Source organism: Meriones unguiculatus, chromosome 4 (genome assembly GCF_030254825.1).
Source record: "Meriones unguiculatus strain TT.TT164.6M chromosome 4, Bangor_MerUng_6.1, whole genome shotgun sequence".
Taxonomy (NCBI): domain Eukaryota; kingdom Metazoa; phylum Chordata; class Mammalia; order Rodentia; family Muridae; genus Meriones; species Meriones unguiculatus.
This window is the reverse complement of record NC_083352.1, coordinates 105,556,223-105,582,223: the sequence shown is the minus strand read 5'-3', so window position 1 is coordinate 105,582,223 and position 26,001 is coordinate 105,556,223. Positions and strand designations below refer to the sequence as shown.

At 44.1% G+C, this 26,001-nt stretch overlaps 2 protein-coding genes and 1 long non-coding RNA gene across 11 annotated transcripts in view; 2 read left to right on the top strand and 1 right to left on the bottom strand.

Annotated features, from left to right (window-relative positions):
- The window catches only part of Gnas (GNAS complex locus), a 63,872-nt gene that overhangs the window by 17,997 nt on the left and 19,874 nt on the right, over positions 1–26,001 (top strand). The window lies entirely within an intron of this gene.
- LOC110563608 (neuroendocrine secretory protein 55-like) overlaps positions 1–26,001 on the top strand; it is a 51,331-nt gene that overhangs the window by 19,132 nt on the left and 6,198 nt on the right. The window lies entirely within an intron of this gene.
- LOC132653729 (uncharacterized) lies at positions 353–25,841 on the bottom strand. 2 transcript variants are annotated; one of them, XR_009591553.1, is made up of 6 exons: positions 24,106–25,841; positions 8,373–8,520; positions 8,182–8,238; positions 7,347–7,480; positions 5,319–5,408; positions 353–2,834 (listed from the first exon to the last, which is right to left on the bottom strand). It is a non-coding gene; the product is annotated as an uncharacterized LOC132653729 (long non-coding RNA). The 2 variants fall into 2 exon arrangements; XR_009591552.1 differs by having other exon boundaries at positions 7,347–8,520.

Below are 26,001 nucleotides of genomic sequence, written 5' to 3'. Positions count from 1 at the left end.
TGAAGGACCCAGGCTTCCAAATCTGAGGTAGTAGCGCTCACCAAGCCCATGAGAAACATTCCATATTGCTTTCTCAAAGCTGATAGCATGATTGTTGTGAGTGTTCTCTGTGATCTTAAAATCCCTTGTGAAATGACAGGTGTCTACGAATCTCCTGCTTTCTGAATTCTAGCCAGCCCCTGACAGATCACTGACTGTGAATGTCTACCAAGCCAACAAGCTGCCCATTTGGGGGAAACCAGTGCTGTGAGGCTTCATATCCACATTTGCTTCACTTCATCCCCCCCCCCCCCACACACACACTATAACAAGTTTTTTTTTTTTTTTTTTTTCAATAATGTAGGTTTTCCTTGGTACCTCTTCTGAAAAAAAATAAAAAAATCTCCCAATAGTTTTCTTTAGCAGAGCTCAAGCTTGTAACATCAACACTAGTAACAACAACAACAGCAATCATTATTAGTTAATTAGTAATAATCAATAATTGATATAAATGATAATTAATTATGCATAATTAATGATAATTAGTAATGACAATGCAATTGTTTTTTTGTACACATTCCTGAATGGGCAATGCTAGAGTATAGAGATTTCTGGCTAAAGGATTACAAAGCCCCAAATAATTTTTCTCTTCTTGGTCTTTCTAATGAAATCCTTATTTTTAGTGCACAGCTGAGTCCCATTCTTTTTCACTCAACAAGTATTCATGCATAGTTGTGAAAAGCATTTATTGTTTTCTTTTGATGCAGGAAAGTTATATTTTAAAAAATTTAAAGAGAAGATAGCCTAACTGATTAAAATTGAAACTCTCAACTCTAAGCATACCCCTTTCTTTTTTAGAATCAATTATCCCTTCAAATAAAATGTGCTCATCCCCTTCTTACAAAAATGATAGCTTTTCAAATGCCTCTTTGTCTTCCAGGAGATGGCACAAATAGCAAACAGAAATTAGTTTTCTGAACTTTTTTTTTCTAAACCCTTTCCTCCTCCCATGGATTTAATGAAATTAAAATTAGTATGTTTTCTTACCTATTTTAAAATAAAACTTCACAGAAAGAGTAGTAGAAGTTTTCCAAACAGAAACAACAGGGCCAAAGAGAGGCGAGAGTAAGCCCTGGGCAGTTGCAGTCATCATCTGGGCATCCCAGCAACACCTACCTTGAGTTCTTTAGTACCCTGAATGCAATGTATCATTTGTCCCCAGCACATTCCTGCGCTGACCTATGGACCCCTGACCCATGATCGAAGACGGATCTGGCTTTCCTTTTGGAATTTCAGAACAATCTTTGGAGCCTTTGGGCAGCTTTAGGATACTTGTGGGCAGTCTCGGATGCAAGCTGCCAGAAGAGTCAAAGATGAGGACTTTTTTTTTTCCTTCTTAATTCCCTAAGAGGAAAGCCAGATCCTGGATGAAGCTTTTTATTGGCTATGGTCTAGTGTTTCACATGTGAGATTTCCCAAAGGTTGAGTTTATAACTTTTTTTTTTCTCTTTCCTTATTCCAAGTGAGGTTTTACTTCTTGGATATTCTCCATAAGAGACTCTTAAGCCCTGGGCATCCTATGCTTCCGGCTTCTACCTTTCATAGTTCACTCTTTGTACAGGGTTTGTAAACACAAGCGAACTTAAGCAATAGACAAATGACACCTTGCCAAATTTGATATTATATGGTAATTTGGCAGAAGAAGAAAAAGCCTGAGAGGTCACTTTTTTTTTCCTCCCCATCCTGAACAAATATCATCTGTCATCTTGCTTATCCCTCTTCTCCCCTTCCTGTTCTTAGCTACCTATGTATACGTTAGTTCAGTATCGTTACTTAGCTCGGGGGTCTGACTGTGGCCATTTTACCTGCAAAACAAAGTGTTTTTAGTTTCCCTTCCAACAACCAGATCGTGGATGAGGCAGACCAGCCGGTGGCAGTGGAAGAGGAAAGGACCACGAGAAGAGGTAAGGACCTCCGCCCACCCCCACCCCCCCCAATGTTAACTTTTCAATTATTGCCAACCATCACAGGCTTGAGGGGACACAGAATGCTTTGGTCTCTGACATAAGACACACACCTTTGAAGTTAGAGTTATTGAAGTATTTTGCATGTGCCACACCAGAAGCTGTAATCAAGGAGGAACAGCAGGCAAGTGATCTGTGACAGAGGAACGAAAACTAAGGAAGTGTGCTTCTGTTGTACTTAGAGGTAAAAATCCCAAATTGCATTACAGATGGACTTGTGAGAGCTCAGGAATACTTTGACCTGAAGGGTCCCACCCACCAAGCTCAAACAATGGACCTTACTAAAGTTTAATGATTTAACTTGGGATGAGGAGAGAGGTATAAAAACAATATAAATTATTATCTGATTTAAAATTTAATGTGAGTGTTGGGCGGTGTTTCTGACCCTGTTAACACACATCTTGTTGGGGGTCACAGAGCAAGTACTTGCAACTTCATCTAATTATTCTTTGATAACGGGAAGAGAAAAGCTTCTGCAGCTACCTTCTCTGGGTGTCACGCCGAGCTTTCTCGCTGCCACCGCTAAGGGAATGTGACCTCTGACAGGACCCCAGCATGGCCAGCGGGAGCCTCTCTTCTCAGTTGCTGGCTCTTTGACTGTCCCTTCTGTCAGAAGTTCTCACTACCTCTCTCCTCTCTCCTACGTGACCAGTTTGCCTCTTGTCAAACTGGTCACTAATGTAAACAACTATAATGACATTCTTACAGGTAACCTGCACCCAGGTAAGTCCAGGTAAGACTGGATTTTCTTCAAACAAATGTCAACAGCAATGGTCACAATGACACACAAAACCTGAAGCTAGGCACCGAGATGAGTCCAGGACACCGGAGCTGCAAAGGAAATAAGGGCAGTGTCCTGTAGCTTACCTGGCAGCCAAGTTGAGGCCCCCATGCTTCTGAGACCCATCCCTCAGGCCTGAACCCCAGCTTCCAAAGCAGCTTACTGGTCTCATCAGCACCAAGCAAAACAAAAAACAATTCCCCCTCATTCCCTAAAGGATAAAGTGTCAAGAGTAGACGGTGTCACTGGGGAAAAACATAGGTGCCTGGGAGCCTTCAAACTCATTCTCTCAAACAGCACCATCTTCAACCTGTGGCCATCCCTGAGTGTCCAAAGGCTAGGACCAAAGCTCAAAGGGCTTCTTCTTAGGAAAGGAAAAGTTGATTTGTAATTAATCCTTTAATTTGTTCTCTGTTGGTGCTATTGTTGTCTTTTAGCGTGTGTGGGAAGTGTACGTCTTAATTCCTTTTGCAGTTGCACTCTGAATGGCTCTACTGGGCCTCGTTTATACTTAAGAAGCTTATCACTAAAGTCACATGTGTCATGCAGGGGCCTCCTGCCCCCTGTCCCCTCACATAAGAGTTTTTCAGCGGTGGGCTTTAGAAAAGCCCGGAGACAGTAAACACGGGTTGATATTTCAGGTGGCCACTAGATGGTGAGACAGTATAAGGCAGAAAAAAGGGTTCTACATTTCAGCGAGAGACAACAGGGAAAGCCAGAGAGGTAGTAAGGGTCCTGCTTTACGTTTTTGCTGCCCCCCACCCCAAAGATGAGACCCACAGGGGCCCCCGAAGTTTAGTCAGAGCACATTATTCATATTTTAAGTGGTGGCTTCTTGTTTTTAGCTGTGTGATAAGATTTTAGGAATATTTAAAGGGGATCTATTAACAGAGGGTCTTCAAGCTAGCTCCTGTCAGGGTCTGGGACCTCTTTTATGCACTGTAGGATGTTCCCAGCATCTGATATCATACACACACATGCCCCACCACACACACATGCCCCACCACATGCACACGAGCACACACAAACACAAAAACACACACATACACACACCCTACCACTACCAGCACAACATCCTACTACCATCACCATCACACACAGATGCCCCACTACACACACACACAACCGCTACTACTAAAAACAGCAGACATCAGCACACTTTCTACACATCCACAACCCCCTACTATGACCACCGCCTGCTGTCGCTATACATGTACACACACCTCACTGCTAACAGCCCAACATCCTTTTACCCTCACCATCACACACAGATGCCCCGCTACTATCAACACATACACACACATACATGCACACATACACATGCCCATATACACACTCACACATACATACATGCACATATACACACATACATGCATATGTACACACACATACACACACGTGCACACATATACATGCACACATATACATGCACATATACATACACATACATACACACATACATACACACATACATACATACACATACATGCACACACACATACACACATATACATGCACACATGCACATGCACACATACATATACACTCACATGCACACATACACATGCAAACATACATACACACTCACATACACGCACATATACACACATACATGCACACATACACATACATACATATATGCACACATACATACACACATACATGCACATATACACACATACATGCATATGTACACACATACACACACATGCACACATACATGCACACGCACATATACACTCACATGCACACATACATACACACTCACATACACGCACATACATGCACACATACATGCACACATACACATACATACACACATGCACACATACACATACATATACACACATGCACACATACACACAATGCACACATACACACATGCACACATACACATACATGCACATATACACCCATACATGCATATGTAAACACACATACATGCACACATACACATGACCACATACATATACACTCACATGCACACATACACATGCACACATACACACATACATACATACACACTCACATACACATACATGCACACATACACACATACACACTCACACACATACATGCATATGTACACACACATACATGCACACATACACATGCACACACACATATACACTCATGCACACATACACATGCACACACACATACGCACACATACATGCACACATGCACATACACACATACATACACACTCACATACACACCAACTACTACTACTAAAAACAACAACAGCCATCAGCACACATTAGACACACACAAAACCCCCTGCTACTACCACCACTGTCATCACACACACGCACACCCCCCCCACTGTTACCAGTGCACAACATCCTTCTGCCGCCACCGTCACCGCCTCCCCACGCATAAGTGCGGCAACCCAAATCTCTAGTCACCACCACGTGAGAGCTGCTGCCCAGACATCATTCATCTGTCGTCCCGGGAAAAGATAGATGTCGCACACGATCTAACTTGTCACCTCCAGATGAGTCTTTTGAGGAAAAGTTGCCCCTTCTACTAACCAGTCAGCAGTGTGCACACGAATCTTGGTGGTGTGCATTTTTGGGTAGAAGCAAGTCCCACAGATTTCCGAGAGTGACCCCCAGATGACCCTAAGTTGGAGAGAAGAGAAAAATATTTCAGGCAAATAAACAATGTATTGGTCTAGGGCTCTGATAAGTCAATATTGAAGTAATCAGTGGGCAGCCAGTATCAGGGGCACACATAGATTTTTAACCCTTAATGATTGCACCTTGGGTTTGTTAGGTTGCATTAATTGGCATCATGTTGGCCTGTGTTCCCTGCCTCATATGCACTAGTAAACTCTGTTATTGTAGAAGGGACATACGGACATCAAGGGGGGGCTCCTGCCCCTTCCATATGCACACAGATACTGAAAGAGCCTTGACTTAGACAATATACACCACCAGAAAAGGATATGGACTCCAAAGACATCCATCTCCTCATGGAAAGGAGGCCTGACACCTTTGCGGTAATAGGGAAAACAGAGTCAGTCCACTGAAGAAGCTCTTCAGAATGGAGCCAGTGGTGCCAATAGAAGGAGCTGACCAAAGACATTTTCTGGTCAAAAGTATTGTAGTTGGGGCTTTGATAAAAGTGTGGATTTGACCCCACCTAAAGGCAGCATTTATCCCCATTTCTATCCATCAGAACGAGGCTCAGTTGTTACTTTAAGCCCAACTCACCAACTTGCACCTTCCTTCACTCTCCTTTGGCTTCTGGGGATGAATCCAGGGTTTCATGCCCTTGCCCCAAACAAAGACTTTCTATTATGTTCCCCCTCTTAGAGAACTTTTTTCTTTTTTTCCTCTTAAAGAACTTAAGATTATCATCCCTCAAATTAGCTGTGAGGGTAAAGATACGGTGAATCAGTAAAAACAGACTAGGTTTGAGCGGTTAGATGCTGGCTGTGTGAGGTAGGAAGAAGCATTTGAAGTGAAAGCTTCTTGCAGTCTTGCCTGAGTGTTCCAGGTTCCATTAAGCGAAGTGCCCCTAACTAGGAAAACTTCTTACTGCCCAATCCTAGAAATTACTCAGGGAAAAAAAAAAAAAAAAAAAAAAAAAAACCTCAGAATGTTGATTTTGAGATTTTGCCTGGGACCAAGTACAACATCTTTCCAAGGAAATGCTTAGAAGACTCAAGGCAGAACCCAAAATCCAATGCCAGACGTTAGGGGGAAAATTTTTTTTAAACTTGGGTAGCCAGAAAGCTCCGGGCTATTTATACTTTAGCGTTCGTGTGACTTTGGTTTCTTTCCTTTTAGCCACTAGAAGGTCATTTTGTTTTGCCAAACAGATATGCAACTGAGGATTTGAGACTGACACTTAGGAGGGACCCCACTTTCTAGTGGGGAAATCTGGAAATGTTCCCAATGAGACTCCATGTTGTCATCTTCCATGTGTTGACTGAGTGGAGAGGACAGTCTGAGTGGGGGAGGGGTGGACAGAGAGGCCCCAACTTTCCAAGAAGGTCCTAGCATAATGGAGAGAGCACTGGCTTAAGCATGGGGGTTTTCCAGGGATCTTGGTTGATTATAGCATTTGATTTTAGGTTTCCATGTACTTTCCAAGTAATGCCCATAAAAGACTAACAATGGGGCCTTGAAGTACTGACAAGGCTTCAAGTTTACCTGAGGTTCTGCCATGGTCAAGGAGGGAGCAGATTTGACGAGTTGTTTAAGAGGAAGCCGAAACTTTCCGTGTCTCCCCACGTCCACCTCAGTATATTTCAATTATTCAGAGGGTGGGGTTTTAGGGCAGGAACATCCACAGAAGGTAGGGGCAGAAACTCCACTTGTTTAGCAGACAAAATTGCTGTAGCTGAGGCTCACCCCAAGACTCAGGGTGACAGGAAGCAAACACCTTCACACTGCATTGCACTCCTGCCTCACCTGTGGAGGCGCCTCCCAGCCAGGAGGGGTCTTCAGGAAGGAAGGGGTGTGACCAGCATGGCTGCCTTAGGTAGAGGAAGGGGATCCCGCTCATTTGCATCCCAGCTCAGAAGAAAACAAGCTTCTGAGTAATTTTACCTGTTTGCTCTCTTCCCATTCTCTCTCTCTCTTTCTTTTTTTCTTTTTCTTTTCATTTGCAGATTGTTTTGAAAAGTAGGATCTTTTTGCATAGGGAGGACATTTCTGAGCCAGAATTTTTAAAATACACGTAACTTTTAAAGGAAAGAAAGGAGAAAGCCCACTATTTAGGGTTAGGGAGTAGAAAAAACTTAACAAAGCAAGCTATTCAGAACTGGCTGGCAGATGGCGCTCCGATTTTACAATAGAGAGAGCCTGGCCACAGAAAATTTGCGCCTGCGCCTGCTGCAGCCAGCACTGTGGACCCCCTCCCTTCAGCTGCCTTTCCAGGGACTCAGACCCTCCCCTGGCCTAAGAATATATGTATTTTTGAGGTTTCAGTTCAGCAATTAATATCTGGTGACAAGTAACCCCACTTGGGGGGCTTTGTAGATCTTAGCAGGTCAGAAAGATAAAATACAATAGGGGGCAACGTGGCAGCTTCCAGTTCCCAGGCTCTGAGCTCTTGAGTAGCACAGCAGCCCCTCCTTCTGCCAGGGGAAGTTCTGAGACCCTGGGTGCATTCTTTTGTCTCTTTGGGAGAAGAAGAGGGGTGTGTTTCTCATTTTAGAATATTTTAATTCTCTTAAAAGTTTTAGGTAGAAGACATTTGTCAGGACCCTCTCCTTCCCCCACTCATCTCTCTCTCTCTCTCTCTCTCTCTCTCTCTCTCTCTCTCTCTCTCACACACACACACACACAAATACACACACACACCTTTCAATGTACCCTCACCAAAATGGCAGCTAGTGTAGGAAAAACATCTTAGTGCCTAATCGTTTCCAGGTCCCCATACCTGGAAGCCACTTAGCAGCAGAGTTCAGAAGTTTATCCTCTTTCACCCAGCTGAGAACTGTGAGAGAGACAGAGACATAAGGCTTCTAGGAGAAATCCAAAGAGCCTCCCTGGAGGAGAGGACATTTTGGACACTGTAGAACAATGCAGGACTAGGTCCCTTGGTTCCAAGGACAGTGTCTTTGTACTTACCCAGGTCCTACTATCCTGTCTTCTCCATAGCCACTGAGGAAGGCCACATGGACTTCCCAGGCAGGGCCACAAAGTTGGCTGGGAACTTACCCCTCTTCCACTAAGGCCAGCCTCAGAATTCCTTTCTGATATGCCTCCTCCTCCTCTTCTAAAATGTAACAGTCAGAGGAACAAAGTTAAAAAATATATATTAGTTCAGGCAAACATTTCCCCTACTCTGCTATTCAAATTTTTCTTTTCAAACTTCGCTATAGCACCCTCCCTCTCGCCCACGTTTTGTTTTGTTTGTCTTTCAGTTTTTGTTTTGTTTTGGTTTTTTTTCTGGAGATTTTAAAAGGCTTTTCTTGGTTCTTTACCCCCTATTTCAGGGTTTCTGATATGTGACCTCAAAGGTTGGCAGTGAGCTAGTCACACTCCCCACAGGTGTTACAGGAGAAGTGGGTACAGGTGAGCAGCCTAACCCAGCAACAGTGAACCTACCCACCAGAGGTCAGCAAAGAGCTCAGAATAGCTGTGTCTGCTTGCAAATGTGGGAACTGATAGAACTCTCTAGATTGAATGTAGAAAACCCAAACAGAAAAAAACCCCACATTTCAAGGGTATCCTTGGGGTGGGTTATCATCTTGTCTTGGGCCCCTGGGAGCTTAGTTTGAATGCTATTGGAGACATTCTGTGCTTTGGAGGGGGGACATAAGTTTTGCATTTGACTTGTTTCTTCCTCAGCCCCCACTCCAAACACAGGAATATTCCTCTTATCAGGGACCACACCCTCTCAGTGCCCCTAATATCTCTTGGAGACAAAATGTCCACTTTCACTTCCCACAGGACTGAAAAGCCACACCGAACACTTAGCCTGGCCCCTTTTCTTTTAGGAGTTATATTTATTGTTGAAATGACTTTATAAGATTACACACACAGCCCCCAGCCCTTCCCCTTATCCTGCTCTGATTTTCTTAACTCTGGCTCCTCACCAGATGTGTAGCTAGTTAAGTATTTATTAACCATGATTTTCAGTTTGTTGTTGTTTTGTTTTGTTTTGTCTTGTTTTAATTTGGCTTCTCCTATCCCAAGCACACATAGAATCCAGTTCCCACATTCTGTCACCTCTCCATTGACCCTTAACTTAATTTAGCCTTTTCACTTGGGTAGAGAAGGGGGAAAGGAATCTGGATTCCACTCCCCTCCTCAATTCTCTTTCTCTCTTTTCTGAGCTGTTGAAATCCCAGGGTCCTTGAGAACCAGTTGTAAGCTAAGATCAACCCCCTTAGCTGGTTTATTTTATTGTTAGAGGAGTGGGAAGGAAAGGAGAGAGGGGTCCAGAGGGAGAGAGGAGAAAGGTGCAGAGATGAAATAAGAAAACCAATGTTGAAGCAAGGGATAGAAGAAAGAAAATAGGAGTACTGCCTTTGCCAAGTTTAGCTAAACTCCAGACAAAGTCCCTGCCCTGTGGAAACTTCTAGTCTTGGAGGAGATCAGGTTTCAGGTAACGGTAGCTTCCCAAGCAGGGATGGACAACTGATAGGGAGCTGGGGTTGAACCCACCAGAGAGCTGGCGGACTTAAAGGAGGAGGAGAGAGTGGATGGTTCAGCTCAGTGGCCAGACTTCAGAACCCACTTAGGAAAGCAGCAACCAAAAGGTTGATGGTTGGTCCTGGATGGAGCCAGCAGGGCCCTCTGAGGTCTGACCACTGACTTCTCTTTCCCAGCAGATCCCATTTGCTTTCTTCAAAGTCCCTTACCTGAATCCATATGATTTTGTTTAATTTTGAAGCTAGAATTACCCCTCCCTCCACAACCCGATTTCCCAAGTGTTTGCACATGCATCACCTGCTTGGTGGTTTTGTTCTGTTTTGTTTAAAGCAGTCTGGCACACCATGGACCTTTTTGTCAGAAGCAGAAAAACAAAACAAAAAACAACCCACCCTATCTTTGTGAGTCTTTTGATTCAGTAATTATCCAGAACAAAGCCAGGACAATCCTAAGGTTAAAAGTGAGCACTTTGTGCATTAAGTGTACATTTCAGAAATCAAGGAAATCCTGAGAGTTTTGCAGGTTAATGTCCTCAAGAATTTGGCTCCAGCCAGGTCCCATATAGGCATTGTTTTCTATCTTTTTTTCCCCCTTCCTTCCTCCCTTCCTTCCTTTCTTCCACTTCACCACCCTGCTTTGAAAAACAACGTTTATTCTCCTGGGGTACCTTTAGTTGAGAGGAAGATAATTCTATCCAGTAAGGAAGAGTAAGGGGGAAGAGAAGGGGTACGTCAAGCCAGAGGAGACATGGGACAAGATTGATGGCTTAGCTCTGGGGTCAGGGCACGTAAGTCAAGAGTACACAGTGTCAGCTTCCTGGCTATAGTGAGGAAAATATTCTATCAGCTGCCTCTCTGTGTCCTGTGCTTTATTCACTAGGTCAAATTAAAAAACAACAACAACAACAACAAAAAACCCCACAAAAAAACCTACTCAAATTTTGTCCCAGTTGCTTGTGCTATAGCCCTGTTCTTCCACATTTGAGTCTTTTGATTGAAGCACAACCACAGAGAGGAAGGGGCTCCCAGACTAACCCTGCTGGTTCCCCCACCAGGAAAAAAAAAAATTGACACCTCCCCTCCCACCCCGAAGAAGTGCCAAGAGTTAGAAATGTGTTGCTAATTGATTTGAGCTGAATTTGTATTGCTTTGAGACTTAGCAAAATGGCGTGGAGTTAGGGGTAGCACACAATTGCTGTTCTAATAGCCAAGAGAAGGACCTCACCACAAGTATGCTCATACAATGAGCCTTCTGTGACATTTTGGAATCACTGGAGTTGGGGGGTGTCATACTGGTTCTTTAGGAAGGAAAAAGAAAGATTTTTGGAAAGTATTGAATGGAAATTTAGCATAAAAAGTGACCCGCCCGATTTAGGAAGAGAAGTCACTTTAGCATGGTTCCAAGTGAAAACAGTTGTCACAAGTTAGTTTTTCACATTTTTGACCATTGGCAGAACTTAGGTTTACTCATATGTAGATTATGTTCACCTTGGCAAAGAACATGGGAAACTATCTGGATTGCTATACTCATGAGCCCATTTTCCCTCACTGATAAGTTGTCCCCTAGGCTGTGATCAACTTGTGTGTCAAATGTTGTTTCCTTTCTGCTCACCTAGTAGCCTCACTATGCATGCAGTAGCTGCCTACCTGTCTACCACACCTCTCAAGAGGATGAGTCCTTCCCGGGCTGGTGAGTCTGCCTTGATTTGGGCATTTTTATTCATTCATTCATTCAGTCTACTCAATAGAGATACTGAAAGCTTGATGTGTGCCCTTCCCTGTGGGGAAGCCAAAGGTCTAAGACATGGTTGCTCTCCTGATGGTCTTGGGACTGAAAGCAGACACAGGAAGTGGACAGTGGTAGGCAGATTCTATGTAGGCACTCTATGAGAGGAGATACAGCAGCTCACAAATGAAAACCTCATCCAAAGATGGGTTTTAGTGGCCGTTCAAGAGAGCTTGAACCCAAGCCAGCTGACTTAAGTCAGAACGAACACTGCATGACGCTGTTCTGATAATTAACCAACCCAGAAGAATTTGTCTTCTTGGGTCGAAAATGAACATCTACATCGAGCACAGCCAACCATTTGTATTTCATGCCAACCTGAGGCTGAGGATTTCTTTGTGAACAGCTGTGATTGAAGCTTCTGTAGGGTGGATCTCTGTGTTGATAACTAACTGTCACAGAACCAGAAGAACCTTTTGGTCAGAGGTAAAGGCCAGAAAGTCACAGCCATTCTGAAGTGTTAGGCTTAGGTCTACAAGGTGCCAGGTCAGATGTGCTACCACCTTTAGCCAGCTTTCACTTTAAATTTCTACTTGGTATGGACCAAAGTATACCTTCCAGGGCTGAAATTCTCTCAGGGAGTAGGCTCAAAATTCTTCCACTCAACCTTCAAATATTCCACATGTGTTAGTACTGCTGTTTAGCTAGTAGGTTGGGGAAATTGTTATGGTTTTAGTTAGAGATATGGTTGTACTCTAGAGATCCCCTCTGGTCACAACCTTGTGCCCTCCATTTTTAATTCTACTCTGCCATCTTCTGTCCTTGCCTGCCCTCCATCTTAACTCTGATCCACCATTTTAGATCTTGGTTTGCCCTCCATCTTAGCTCTGATCCACCATTTTAGATCCTAGCTTGCCCTCCATCTTAGCTCTGATCCACCATTTTAGATCCTAGCCTGCCCTCCATCTTAGCTCTGATCCACCATTTTAGATCCTAGCCTGCCCTCCATCTCACCTCTGATCCACCATTTTAGATCTTGGCTTCCCCTCATCTCAGCTCTGATTCACCATTTTAGATCCTAGCCTGCCCTCCATCTCAGCTCTGATCCACCATTTTAGATCTTGGCTTCCCCTCCATCTTAGCTCTGATCCACCATTTTAGATCCTAGCCTGCCCTCCATCTCAGCTCTGATCCACCATTTTAGATCTTTGCTTCCCCTCCATCTTAGCTCTGATCCACCATTTTAGATCCTAGCCTGCCCTCCATCTCAGCTCTGATCCACCATTTTAGATCTTGGCTTCCCCTCCATCTTAGCTCTGATCCACCATTTTAGATCCTGGCCTGCCCTCCATCTTAGAGCCTGGACTTCAGTCCTCTTTTTCCTGTTCCCTAAAACAGATAGAAAGTCTGCAGTCAAATACTGTCATTAATTATGTAAAATGAAAAAGTAATCTAGAATTTATTTCCAGCTTTTCTTTTATAAACACTTGTAGGTTATCTACATATTTCCCTTGGAATAGTATATCCTAATCTGTACATCTCTAAAGTTCAGCCTGGGTAGGTTACATATACATTTATATGCATCTTGAAAACATACATGTATTTATATACAGTTGGGGTTTTTTTGTTTTGTTTTGGTTTTGTGGATGACTGAACTGAAGGAATTCTTCAGTTTTTAAATAATAAACAAAATTAAATTAATTTTTATAGAATGCTAAACTTTGATTTCTCCTTTACAATAGCCACCCTTCAAAAAGAATAAGAACAGGGATGCTTAGTCTCTAGTTCTGGATGTGCAGGGATGAGCTCACCATGAATTTGAGAGCTGGGGATTTGGCCCAGGCCTCCTTACAGGCCTGCAGGTGGCTGTGTTCTGTTCAGTTAATCCCATTAGCTGCCAAAGGCTTATAAGGTTACACTTAAGGGACATTTGCATTGTAATAAAGAGTTCTGTGAGGCCAAAATGCTGAAAGAGTCACATTTTTAGTAATGAAGTCCCTAGCACTAAGACAGGGGCAGTGAGGAGAACAAGGAGGGCAATTTGGGCCATCATCACCTGTTTTACTTACTCCCATTCCCTCTGCTTAGTGCTGTGAGCAAACTAGCAGCCTCCATTACAACAAACTGGCTTCCTCTCCTGTGATCCCAGGATGTGGAGACCATCATACCTCTAGGGCAACAGCATTGGTAGTCTGGTCACTTTGTTTTCTTTAAACAAGAAATAGAAAGTGCCAGGCATGGAGAAGAGAACAAGAAAGGAGAAGACTGGGCCAGTAAAGAAGCCACAGAACAAACAACCTTGCTGTTGCCACACTGCACGAACAGCCTTCCAGCTATGTGGTTATGACCAGGGGAGAACTTGCTGCTTAGTGGCACAGGTTGATTGCACACCTTAGCCTGGAGTTGCCCAGCCTGGTGCATTAATAAGCACTGGCTCAGCTGAGGATTGCCATTTTGACTTGCTGGATACAAGTATACCCTCTAGAAACCCGGAAGCCTGCCAATTAAGCTCCCTAGTGTAACCTAAAAGGGGCCTTTCCAAGATGTACGATATTTAGGAAACAGAAATTAGCTAATTTTGAAAGCTCCCGATTTTAAAGTGTAAGTAGTTGAAGCCTAGGATGAATATTATGAATCCCATCCATAATGTGTGTTTAAATATATGTCAGATTTTAATGCCAGAGAGAACTCAGCATCCCGTAGGGGTAAGGTTCTTCTGGTTTTTGTTTGTTTGGTTTTTGTTTCTTTTTAAAATTATTACCTCTCTATAATGTGCCTTACATTGAAGCTCTGTGATGCTTAATAGAATGAGAATAACACGTCACAAGATGAGGCATTATTGCAGAAAGACCCTTCAGTAGCTCAGTATCTACAACACATAGAAATGACCCTCCCTGCAGCTGGGTGACACTCAGCCTAGAACAAGGTGATTAATTATGCGTGTAAGTTACAGCTTTATTGCAAGCCTGCGGCAGGAAAGCCGGCAACAATAGTGCGCTCACTCTCATGCTTTCCCTTCAAGCTTTAAAGGCTTTTGGATTTTATCTTCCCTGATCAAACTTCTGCACTTCCTTCTAAATAGCTTCCTCTTGCCCCTTAGCTAAGCCAACAGGGAGAATTGGAGTCTGAGTTTTGTTAAATTGTGGATCCTGACGATGACTGGTATGCAAAGCCAGAGATGGCCGCAACCACCATTCCCCACCATGAAAAACGGCTTCGTAGCTACCTTGCTGCAGACACAGCCTGGCTCAAAACAGAGATTTTTCTCTCACCCTGTCAAGGTTAGAATTTTGCTTAGAATTTTGCTTAGATTTTACTCTCTGCTTCCAGCTAAAATTTCCATCCCCAAAGGGGCTGATTTCAGGCAGAGAAAGGACCACTTTAGCAAATGAGAGAAAGGGAAGGAGTCGTGAGGAGGTTCACTATAGCAGCAGCAAAAAAAAATCAGCCATGCCATTTCCCTGACAGCTCTTTAATTATGATGAAAGAACAAGATGTGTTCAGTTTTTTACAGAGTAGGGGAGGGAGAAGATCTGAAAGGGACAGGGGCTTCTGGGGTGCAGGGAGCATGCAGCTGTCACCTCTGAGTGACAGCCGCTCTGGATGAGGGAATTTCAGCCCCTCCCTACGGTCCATGAACACCCCCCTCCTCCCCAGCCAAGTCCTCACCATCTTGTTCTATTCGACCAGGGGGATTGTAAAATAACCCAAAGGGCAAAGATGAGTCCCTTTCTCTCTGTGGGGCCAGATGGGATTTTAGCCCTCAGGCCAGTCCTGGCTGCTGCTTAGCTCCAGTGGTTGGGAGGCTTTTCAAGTGGTCTGACACACACCTCTGTTGAAAATTATGCTAGGTCAGATATACCATTCCAGTGGACATTCAAGGGTCTTAGAACTGGAGATTCACAGAGCCAGCAGGCCCAGAGATAGGCATCTCTGCAGGCAGAGGCCATGCTATGGGTTGGGGAGGAGATGGAGGCTTAGATGCTGAGCCCATGTTCATGTCAAGCAAGAACCAGGAAGGTCCTCATTTTCCTTCCCACCTCGGCTTATCTCTAATCCTCCTCTGATCTCAAGCAAACACTTACTTGGCTTGCTTGAAGCTCCCAAAAGCACTCTGGCATGTCCAGAAAAGAAATAAAAGTGAATTCTAAATGCTTTCTTAGAGATGGAAAGAGCCTTGGCTTCTGGGAATAGGAAAGTAAGAGAGAGGAAAAAAAAAAAAAGGAAAATGCACACATCCAAGGTTAGCTATGAGAGCCGTGGGGATGAAAGCAGGCAGGCAGCAGGCACACTCATGCACACACACACATGAAGACATACAAGGTGCATTTTTTTGCCCTGCCTCTCTATCCCCTTGCTCTAGGGCTCGGTTGTAGCACGCAAGATGAAATAGAGTCTGCTTGTGAGGCAGAGAGCAGAAGACAGGGTCTGAGCCACTCATTTCAGCTGCCTTTTTGTAATCATCACACACACAATGTCTGCTAGAGTGATGTCGCTTCTGAGAGGGACCCCCGGCCTTGAATCTAAAACTAAACGCTGTGCCTCATCTCCCCCCTAACTCCAGGACCACACTGTACAGCCACGTCTTCCAGACAATCTGTGATTTTTTTTTTTCCTTTCTGCCAGGGCCCCTTACTCCCCTCACTCAGTTGACACACTTGTAACATACACTGGCGATTTTGCTGATCATTAGCCGGCAGCTGACAATGAACCGGCAAGGACTTAGGGCTTTGTGGTAGGTGAATTACCAGCACTCACACATAAAACCACTTTGTTTTCTGCGCCCAGAGGCTTAACAAGCAGAATGCCACATATGTATGCAGCATCCTCCGGGAGGAGGGAACCTTGGGGTGGTAAGGGGCACTGCAGGGACAAAGAAAACAACTGTGCTCCCCCCTCCCAGCCCCAGCTGAGGCAAGTCCAAGCAGGGAATTTGTTCTCCACAGCATGCAGGGTGATTCTGCCTGCCACCGAGATGCAGGAATGGCAATCTCTCGGATTTCAGAGGACCTAAGTTCGGGAAAACACTTGAAGAATATAATAAATAGACCCTATTTTGTTTTGTTTTTTCCCCCCTCCTTTCTACTTGTAAAACAGTATTTAGAGAGCCAGGAGAAAGATAAGGAGTACAAGTCTCCTAATTGATCACTCTGCCTGCTTAGATATTTCAGTTTAGAATGATTGTTACTCGGAGGAAGGAATACAACAACAAAAAAACCCAGATAGCTGAGATACGGAGTGTACCCATCTCAGGGGTCAAAAAACAAAATAAAACAAAACGCCCTGTGAGAGAGTTGGCATTTTCAGTGTCAGAATAAGGAAAGAATTAGAATTTTGCCCCCCTCCCTTTTTTTTTTTTTTTTTTTTTTTTTTTAGCAATAAGCAGATACTTTGGAAAAGGAAAGCATGGAGGTTTTTTCGAAACACAGAGGTCATGGGATTCTAATGATGTCTGAAAGACCGGTCTCATTCCTCATGTCAGAAGTAATGCTGTCAGAGATCAGATGGTTCTTCATTTACATTTTATAGAGTGCTGGGCTGAAGAAGGGCTGCTGCCCGTATCCTAGCTGCAGGAGCAGCAAACTGCTGTGGATAGTACAAGCTTGAAGCTGTCCTTCCTTTCATCTGTGTAGCTCTGCTCTAGTGAATTTTGACTCGTTTGGCACAACGTAAAAACAAAAAACAAAAAGCACCAGGTTCTCCTTGCCAGAAATATGTAGCACCTGCTGCCATCCCTGTACCCTTCATTGTCCACTCCTGTCCTGTTCCAGTGACCTTTCTGACTTGAGTTTTTGTCTTTTGACACCAATACATCCTATCAATCTGGCTGGAAGATAAATTATGAAAAGTCATCTGGATGTCTTCCCCAGACGAAATCAGTCTGCCTGTATATTTGCGATGATCAGCCACCACCTGCCCCGATGTCACCCCCACACACCCCGCATGCTGTAAGGAGACTTAATTTTTAGGAAACAGATCTCTGACCACCAAGGTAGCCAAGGAAGGGAGCTTACACATAAACCAGAGGTGGGAGTCTCTTGCCTTTTCTGAGTAGCCATTTGAAGACTGCTGCAGAGAGAAAGAAGGTGGGGATGAGAAAGCAGCCTGCTCCCTACAGGCAGGTGGGCAGGGAGAGTGGATCGGCTAGGCTCCCAGTAGCAGCAGCAACAGCAGCAGCAGCAGCAGCAGCAACATGAGAGTCAAGGGCTGTCTGTGTAGTGCCTGCAGCCATCTTAGATTTAGAGGAAGCAAAAGCCGTTCAGCCTTGCTTTGTCTTAGGTAACAACCAGCTTGATCCAGTTCATGAAAAAAATAAAAAAATAAAAAATAAAAGTAACAATGAGAAGGGTTTTTAATCACAAAAGAAAAATCTCTATGATTTTTAGTTTGGTACAAATTTATCCCCCTTCCCCCCCCTTTTTTTTTTTATCTCACAGACACCAAAACTGAGATGAGATAATCAATTCTCTCTCTTTCTCTCATCTACATAGACAATTTAGCCGGTCCATGCTGGCATTCCCTTCCTGTTTCCTCAGGGCAGTAAAAAGCTAGGCAGGTGGGAGAGGAAAGGTCCCTTTGTAGTTGAGTCTAGCTGTGTTTGCGAACACCTCAGCCAAAGGTCAATGGAGACATCACCCCCAGATACTACTCCCAATCCATCTTCTTTGTTTTCCCTTTGGGGTACAATCCAGGCAGAGCCCAGGTCCAGCTTTGACCTTTTATTTTTAACAGTCTCATTCCTCATAGCATGTGCTTTTAGCAGTTAACCAAGTTTTGAGTAGGAAAAACAAAAAGGTCAAGAATTGATGACCTAGGTTTTTAGTCGTCCAGTGAAAGAGAGACCTCAGGATTCTAATAACGAGTCTCTGAAATCAGTGTCTTGTTGCTGAAAGCAAGCAAATGGTGCTGGAAGCTGTGCCAGAACTGGCAGGTCCTGGGACAAAGGCTAAGCAAGACTCCATGAATATCCCAGGGGCTTACAGGCTGTTGCTAGCTCGCTTGCTTCTCTTTCCTTTTCCCTTCCCCTTCCTCCCTCCCTTCCTTCCTTTCTTCCTTCTTTCCTTCCTTCCATCCTTTCTGCCCTCTACCCAGGTATACTTTCTTACTCTTCTCATTTTAGAAGAGACAGGTATTTATTTTTTTCTTGTCATAGCCTCTTTTGTATCCACTTTAGAAATGAAATATTTGTTGAAGCCTCTCACCACCAAAGCTTTTCTCTCTCTCTCTCTCTCTCTCTCTCTCTCTCTCTCTCTCTCTCTCTTTCTCTCTCTGTCATCTGTACCTCTCAATCAATTTAGAGGGCATGAAAGTTTTACAAAGTTGAGGGAGTGATATTTAATAAATTTAAGAACAGAGAAAGCAGGTGACCTATGAAGGTATAGTTGTGAATTATAGTATTAAGCTTGCTAGGGGATCATACTCATCTACATTTTTTTTTTCTTTTTGGTTTTTACTTTTAATCTACCTCATCGATAGAAATTTAACTGTGAAGATAATTTAAGAACATCATCTTTGCAAGGTGACAATTAACTTTAAGTGTTCCAGGAACTTTCTACATGCTTGGATTAAATAGCTTTAGTTAAGGGTCAGGTAGGTTTGTAGACACTGGTGTGCTCTATAAATTGCCAGAAGTATACAGTTTGTCTATTCAACAAGGGGACTGAATGTCTCTAGATCTCAGCTGAGTTTTCAATCACCCTCACTATATGGCTCAACCATCTTGACCAAAGGCAGTCCAGGGCCTTCACTCTGAGCAAAAAGGGCCAAAGCAGGCCTGTCTTGACTCATCAAACCTACTCATCTTCTTGCCCTTGGCTTCGGCTCCTCTTTAACATGTCAGGGTCTCCCTCTCACCAGCAGTTGTCATCATACCAAAATCCCAGGGCTTGCTCTAAGGTCCCACCTACCCTACTCTTCTGTCGTTAAGACCATCAGGTGACTGCTGCTTTCTCACAAGGTACTGGCCTCCTCTAGCTGAAGGGATACTTTCCCAGGCTTGATTTCTTAGTGTTAGGTCACTGCAACCTAACACTAAGATGAAAAATAGGCCTGATTAGTGTTTTAGAGTTCACCATCAGGTGGCTAGCTTTGTGCCACCTCCTTCAATAATACCAGTTCTGGTGATGTGTTTCCCAGAGTGCTGAGCTCCCTCAGCTGAGCACCAGGGAGGCTGTTCCCTCCTGCCTTCCTCAACAGGGCAGGGCCCTCTTTGATTTCTGGGTCTGTGATTAGGGAACCTCAGCTCTACTTTCCCCCAAGGCTGACATTGTTGTTGAAATGTTGAAGTCTGAGAACACATGGCCTGCTGTGCCTGTAGAGAGAGGCTCTTTCCTGGCTGGATGTAATGTTGGCATCAGTTAATTAGGGGGAAAAGATCTGAGTTAGCCTTGCAATTTCAGCCAGTCTGGGAGTGCGATGGGTTACACCTGTCACTTCAGCTAGTAGCCAAGCTACAGGTCACAGCTGTAGCATTCTTTCAGCATTAGCTAGCAATTTACTGATCCTTAGGAAAAATAAACCATTTCATGTTGGCAGTATTCTCCTACTAACCCTTAGGGGATTTCTTGGGATGCTTTATTTGTTTGCCTGATACAGACAATATTCCCTTATTAATTCTATCTTCTATAAGTCTTTCTATTTTTATTTTTTATTTTTTGGAGATAGAGTCTCACTCTGTGGTTTAGGCTGGCGTTTCACTCATGGCAATAATCCTGCCTCCTGTGGCAAATTCTAGAGTGCTAGGATTTCAGGTGTGAGCCACCACCTCTATCTTACAAGGCCATTTCTTGCACAGTGAAGAGCAGGAGCTACAGGTGCACCTGTCTCTCGCTCCTTGCAGCTGCAGCTGTAGGCTTCCAGAAGAAGTTAATATTTTTCTTCCTTTCATTTGTACTTTCACCTGCACAGCATGGGCACGTCTTTCAATAGTTGGGGCTTCCATTTCTTCCCATGAGATTAAAACTATCCTGAGCAAATTTTAATTCACTTATCATTTTATGTAAATGTTTTCCACAAGCTACACACATTTTTAATATATAACCTCCCTCCTCCCATATAGGAACCAGTCTTTCAGCCTGGGTCTTAGTGAATACATTGGCATCTACAGCTAATACAAGCATCAGAAACCACCTGAAGCTCTGAAAGAAAGTGACTATATTTAGTTTTTAAAACCAGTGTGCTTTGTGTTCTTTGTAAAGTCAGTGACATTCTTTCAATTTGGGGGTGTAATTAGCACAAAAGGAGTTGTAATCTGAGAATGTAGTTGAGACTAAAGCCAGGGACAGGCAGGACTTAGGACTTCTGCACAGGCCTGACAGGACTGAACAGCCTTCCTCGATGGAGGGATTGTGCATTTTATGCCCTGGAGGAAATGGGTGGAGCCAAATAATAATTATACATTTTCCAACTTCAACATGTGTGAGCAACCACTAAAGGAAGAAAAGGTGGGTACACCTGTAGGTGAATTAAACGTGTGATTAGTTATGTCACACGGATAACTTAATTTGGGGTTTCCTAACAGCAGATGAAGAGAAAACTGTGGAAAGTGAAGGACCCCGACTCACGTAAGAATCTCAGCTGTCCCATAGTAAAACTAGTTGAATCATCGCACTATTTGAAAATACATTTTGGTCAGTAAAAACCAAAGATGTAAACATATGCCCACAAAGTCACATTCTACTACAAAATATCTGTTGCCCACTCAGAAAACTGTATAAATTTGGGAGAGGGTATTTTTGGCATATTTTGTTGAGACATGGTATTTCTCTATAGCCCAGACTGGCCTCCAATTCAAAGAGTTCCTCTTTCCTCAATTTTCTGAGTTCTGGGGTTATAGTTTCTGGGATTATAGTTTCTGGGATTATAGTTTGGGATTATAGTTTCTGGGATTATAGTTTTGGGATTATAGTTTCTGGGATTATAGCCTTTGTTTTTCTCACCTAAGAGTCTTGTCAACTAGTATGAGGTCAGATGGAAACTAGTCTGTGTCTAACTAGTCTCCTGTACCATTCCCACCCCCAGTGAGTTTCCATCTTCAAGGCCAGGTTAAACATTGTAGATTAGAACTTCTCCCATTACCTTAGATTTCCTGCAGCTCCTCCCCCTCCAGCTCACAACTGCCCGAAGGAAGTGAAGGATGCTTTGTTTTAGGAAAATTAGCTTTCCTGCTGTTAGCTGGGAGAATTCTTTGATATTCTTTCATGTAATCGTTGCTCTCTGCTGGTCTGGTGCCTGTGTGTCCTGTTGATGGTGGTGTGCCTCTGATAAATGGGGCTGACATTCTCTTCTTCTTGCACTTCACTGTTAGTTCGATGGCTTACGATTATGTTGCTGAGATCTTTCTTAGGGACCTTTTTTCTTTTTTCTCTTGCTGTCTAAATTGTTCTACCATGGAGAATCAATGCACTGTTTAGAGCTAAGTAAAGGGAAGAGAGCTCCCATAATCCCCTTCTGGTGCCCTATTTTACAGATTATAGAGAGGTTGTGAGAAGGCACTGCTGGCCTTAGGAATCAGGCTTCTGTGGTGGAGACCATGAAGTTCCTCTTACAGGTGGCACTTGCCTATCTGGGTCACAGAAAGTCAACAAAGGCTACAAAAGGTCTCAGTTTTCCTCTTATTCTGAGTTATGGTTTTAAACATACACTGCCATCTCAAAACCAAAGGTTCAAGAAATTGGGTCCCAACACACTGGCCAGTGCACCTCTTCATTTTGCTTGAGTTAGAGTGAGTTAAGGTTACATTATCTGAGGATTAGCTGATGGATATTAAATAGGGAAATTTCAAAGGCTCATGTCGTTAGTTCATTCTTTAGTAGTTGACTTAGAACTTATGAAATGACATTTAACTATCATGTTTAATATAGAATGCAAGCTTGGAGTTACTTTGTAGTTGAAATACTAACCAGTGGATATGACAAGAAAAGGGGAAAAAATGACATAGGTGGTAATGGCATTGGATGTTTAAGAACTCTGCAGTTGTAAGTATTAGAGCCTTCTTATGGAGATTAGCCAGGACTAGAGGAGCTTTTTACAATACCTGCTTTCATCTCCAATATGGCTGAAGCCTCAAGTAACGTTTATCTGCAACAACAGTTCCAGTCATCTGGCTAATTAAAGTGCAGAATGTGCTTTGAAGACAGAATGCATCACTAAGTACTATTATTAAAGCCTTACAGCTAAGGTTTCTGTTTCAGTGGAAGCCTAGTTATTGTTTCCTGGGCTATTAAAATAATATTATAATTGTGTTTTCTTTAGGCTCTTGGAAAGTAGCTTACAATGACCCCAAGTAATGAAAGGCCCAGGAGAACTAATGAAAGGTCCAACAACTCAGTTACATCATTAAGTAATAATAATATTCCAAAGATTCTAACCTATAGCAATGCTTCTGAAAGCAAATGAGGCATCCTTACTCAGAGAGGGAGATAGGAACACAAACTCCCATCTATAAATACAAAGCTTGCAAGGCTGCAGACGTAAAACCCCCAAGTCCAGCCATTATGAAGGGGAAAGGAAATAAGAAAAGAGAGAGAGAGAGAGAGAGAGAGCTATTGGAAAGAAATGATGCTAAACCTATTCTGTAAGGCAGGTGGTCAGCTGTAAGTCAGCTGACCCAGTGTTTTAGGTTAGGAATGTGGTATTATCTCAACTTTCTGTCTTTGGCACGAGCCAGGGAGGAGCCTGTATCCTCTCTGCCAGCGTATTTTATGGCCTCACTCTGGAGTGTTAAGGTTTTTGTAACGTCCATGTGTCCTTGAACCTAATGACAACACTGAAGCACCTTCTAGTGCACAGTGTTCCAGGAATTATGTTAATTCACCTGCTTTACTTTCAGAGCATCAACTAAAGTACTGAAAACTGCAGGGCAATCTATTAAAATCAATTGGCAACTCGTAAGTTCTGCATGGTGAGATCCAACTCTGGAAGACTTTTGAAAAACAAAACATATCCATAGCATTGAGGGCTTGGGGAGGTGGATGCTAGGCCGAAACCACAGATGGTGTCAGCCTACCAATTAAACAGAATCTCTTCTTTCACTTTGTGTCAAGTGAAAACAGAAAGCAGAACAGACCACAAACCAGCTTGTGTTTCAGAGAGCTCTTAGTGTCCTTTGCTTACCTGTAAACCCTTGATTCCACCTGCTGCCATTTATTTACAAAGTAAATGCTTTGTTTGTGGATTCCTGGTTAGTCATAACAAGATATAGGCAAAACTTAACAGTTTTTCCCCCCCAAGAATGGCTAAGTTAGGAGTTGGAGAAAACCTTGACCTTGTGTTACATGTTTCTCGGACAATGGTCCCAATTGTGCCTTGCCTTCAGCATGTGCCACTGTGTGCCATCAGACAGTTCACTCTTTTTAAAGATTGGGTGTGATATTTATCTACTAGGAGAAGGCCCAGAGACTCTTGATTATACTCACTGTATGATTGTGTTGTCCCTGTGTAAGCATGGAGGTTGTGCTGGCTCCTAGTCACCTCTTACCTTTTAAATACAATGTATCTGTGCCTCAGCATACTGGAAGCAGGAAGGAAGAGGCTTTTGAACAACTGGAGCGGAACAGAAATTTCTGGCCAGGTCCTCTCTCTTCTGTTTAATTTCACAAATGACAGATGAATCAAATTCAGTGAAGGTGTTTTTGTTGACTGTGTGAAGAAGCAGAAGGGAGCCGCTGGCTTCAGGTCGCCACTTACAGAGCAGGCTGAGAGTTGACAGCTCAGTTTCACTCAGGCACAACCAGATAGCAGTTAAATATTTTTCATCCCCTCTGGTTAGATTAAAAAAAAAAAAGAAGAAGAAGAAAAGTCACTCTGGGACAGTAGTTGCTTTGAGTTTTGCGTATTTTTTTTTAAGTGTATGTTGTATTGAAGAGAGGCCACAATCAGCTGTGGATAAGAAGTAACTTTTGAGAGATTAGGCCCGAGGCAGCCAGCGAAGGCCCATTTGTTAGGTTGAACTTCCTGCTCTTAATTCCAGCAGATCCTTGGTTGCTTTCAATCACGTTCTGTAGTTCTTCCAAATCCATTAAAGAAAAAAAAAGTGTCTATGGAGGTAGAGATATACGGACAGGGACCAAGAAAAACAGTGTGCTGTAGCTTTCTGTGGCACACCTTTTCTGACCTTGAGTTGGGCAGACTTTGCAGGAAGGAGGACCCGAAAACTGTTGAGTGGTCAACAGTGTCCTCCTATTTTCAAAGATAGAGCCATCCACACAATTTATTGAGGCCACTCACCCTTTCCCCCTCGAGGTCCCTGGGGTGTGTTTGCATGCAGAGGTAGAGTTTCTGTTCCCTTCTCCCAGGCATCCCAAGTTTTGCGCAGTGTTCAAAAGTGAAAGGAAGGCAGCCTTGAAAGAAAGTTTGTGATTACCCGGCAGCTCTGGATCTGCTGTTGCCTTGTCCCATTCAGGGAAGGCGCTATGTCTTAGGCTGACCCTTTGCTCCGTCCACTCACCTGGGCACAAGGTGGTTGTGGCCAGTAATTGAATGAATGAATGAATTGTATCCAAGTAGACCCCGGTGGCAGAAACTCATGCCCGCCCGAGAAAGATGGTTCAAAAACTTTATGTCCCTGCCCTTTCGCTTAGCCGGTGCTCTCTACCATGTCCTAGTGCGGGGAGCCAGGGAGCAGGGCCCCGATACTAGTGGGTTTTGAACCATTTCTCCAAAAAGTTCGTGTTCAGTAAAGTACTTTCTCCCCTTGATTCTAGAGTCCCGCATGGCGCGCGAGCAAGGCCGTTGCCTCTCCCACCTAGGAGGACTCCCTGTGAGGAACAGCTATCCACGAGGGCCATGGCTCTTCTCCCGGGGTGTCGATTCGCCTGCTTCTTCTAGCCATGCCAGTCTTGTATATATCTGTATATATGTATATAATATTGCTCGTGAGGAGATCCGAACCCCCTTATGGGGTTTCGGGGGTAATGAGCTCGCCGTCACCCATCTCCCCGGGCACGCGCCGCCGGGTGGGAGGGGTGGGCCGCCGTGCCCGCGTGCGCTAGCTGGAAAGCCGAGGTAAGGAGGCGCGCACAGCGTGGGTAAGCGCCGGCGCCGTCGTCGCATAGTTTGCACGCTGCCCAGGGCTACACCACTATACGGAAAATTGGGAGGCAGGTTCTGGAGGCGGGGTCGGGTGCCCACCAACTTGGGCTCGCCCGTACCCCCCTCCAGATCGCTCCCAGCTCCCCCTACCCTAACCAGAGGCACCGCCGTATGGGCCCCTTACCCCCCGCCCGTGGCGCAGCCCATTTGGGCGCGTCCCCGGTGGTCCGATTTTTCGTGCTTCCCCTTCGCTTTATAGGGGCCATTGCTTATGGGTTCGTCCTCTGAAGTGGCTGGGGCGTCATCAGGCGGGTTAGAAAAAGCCGCTCCGCGGCGGGGACGC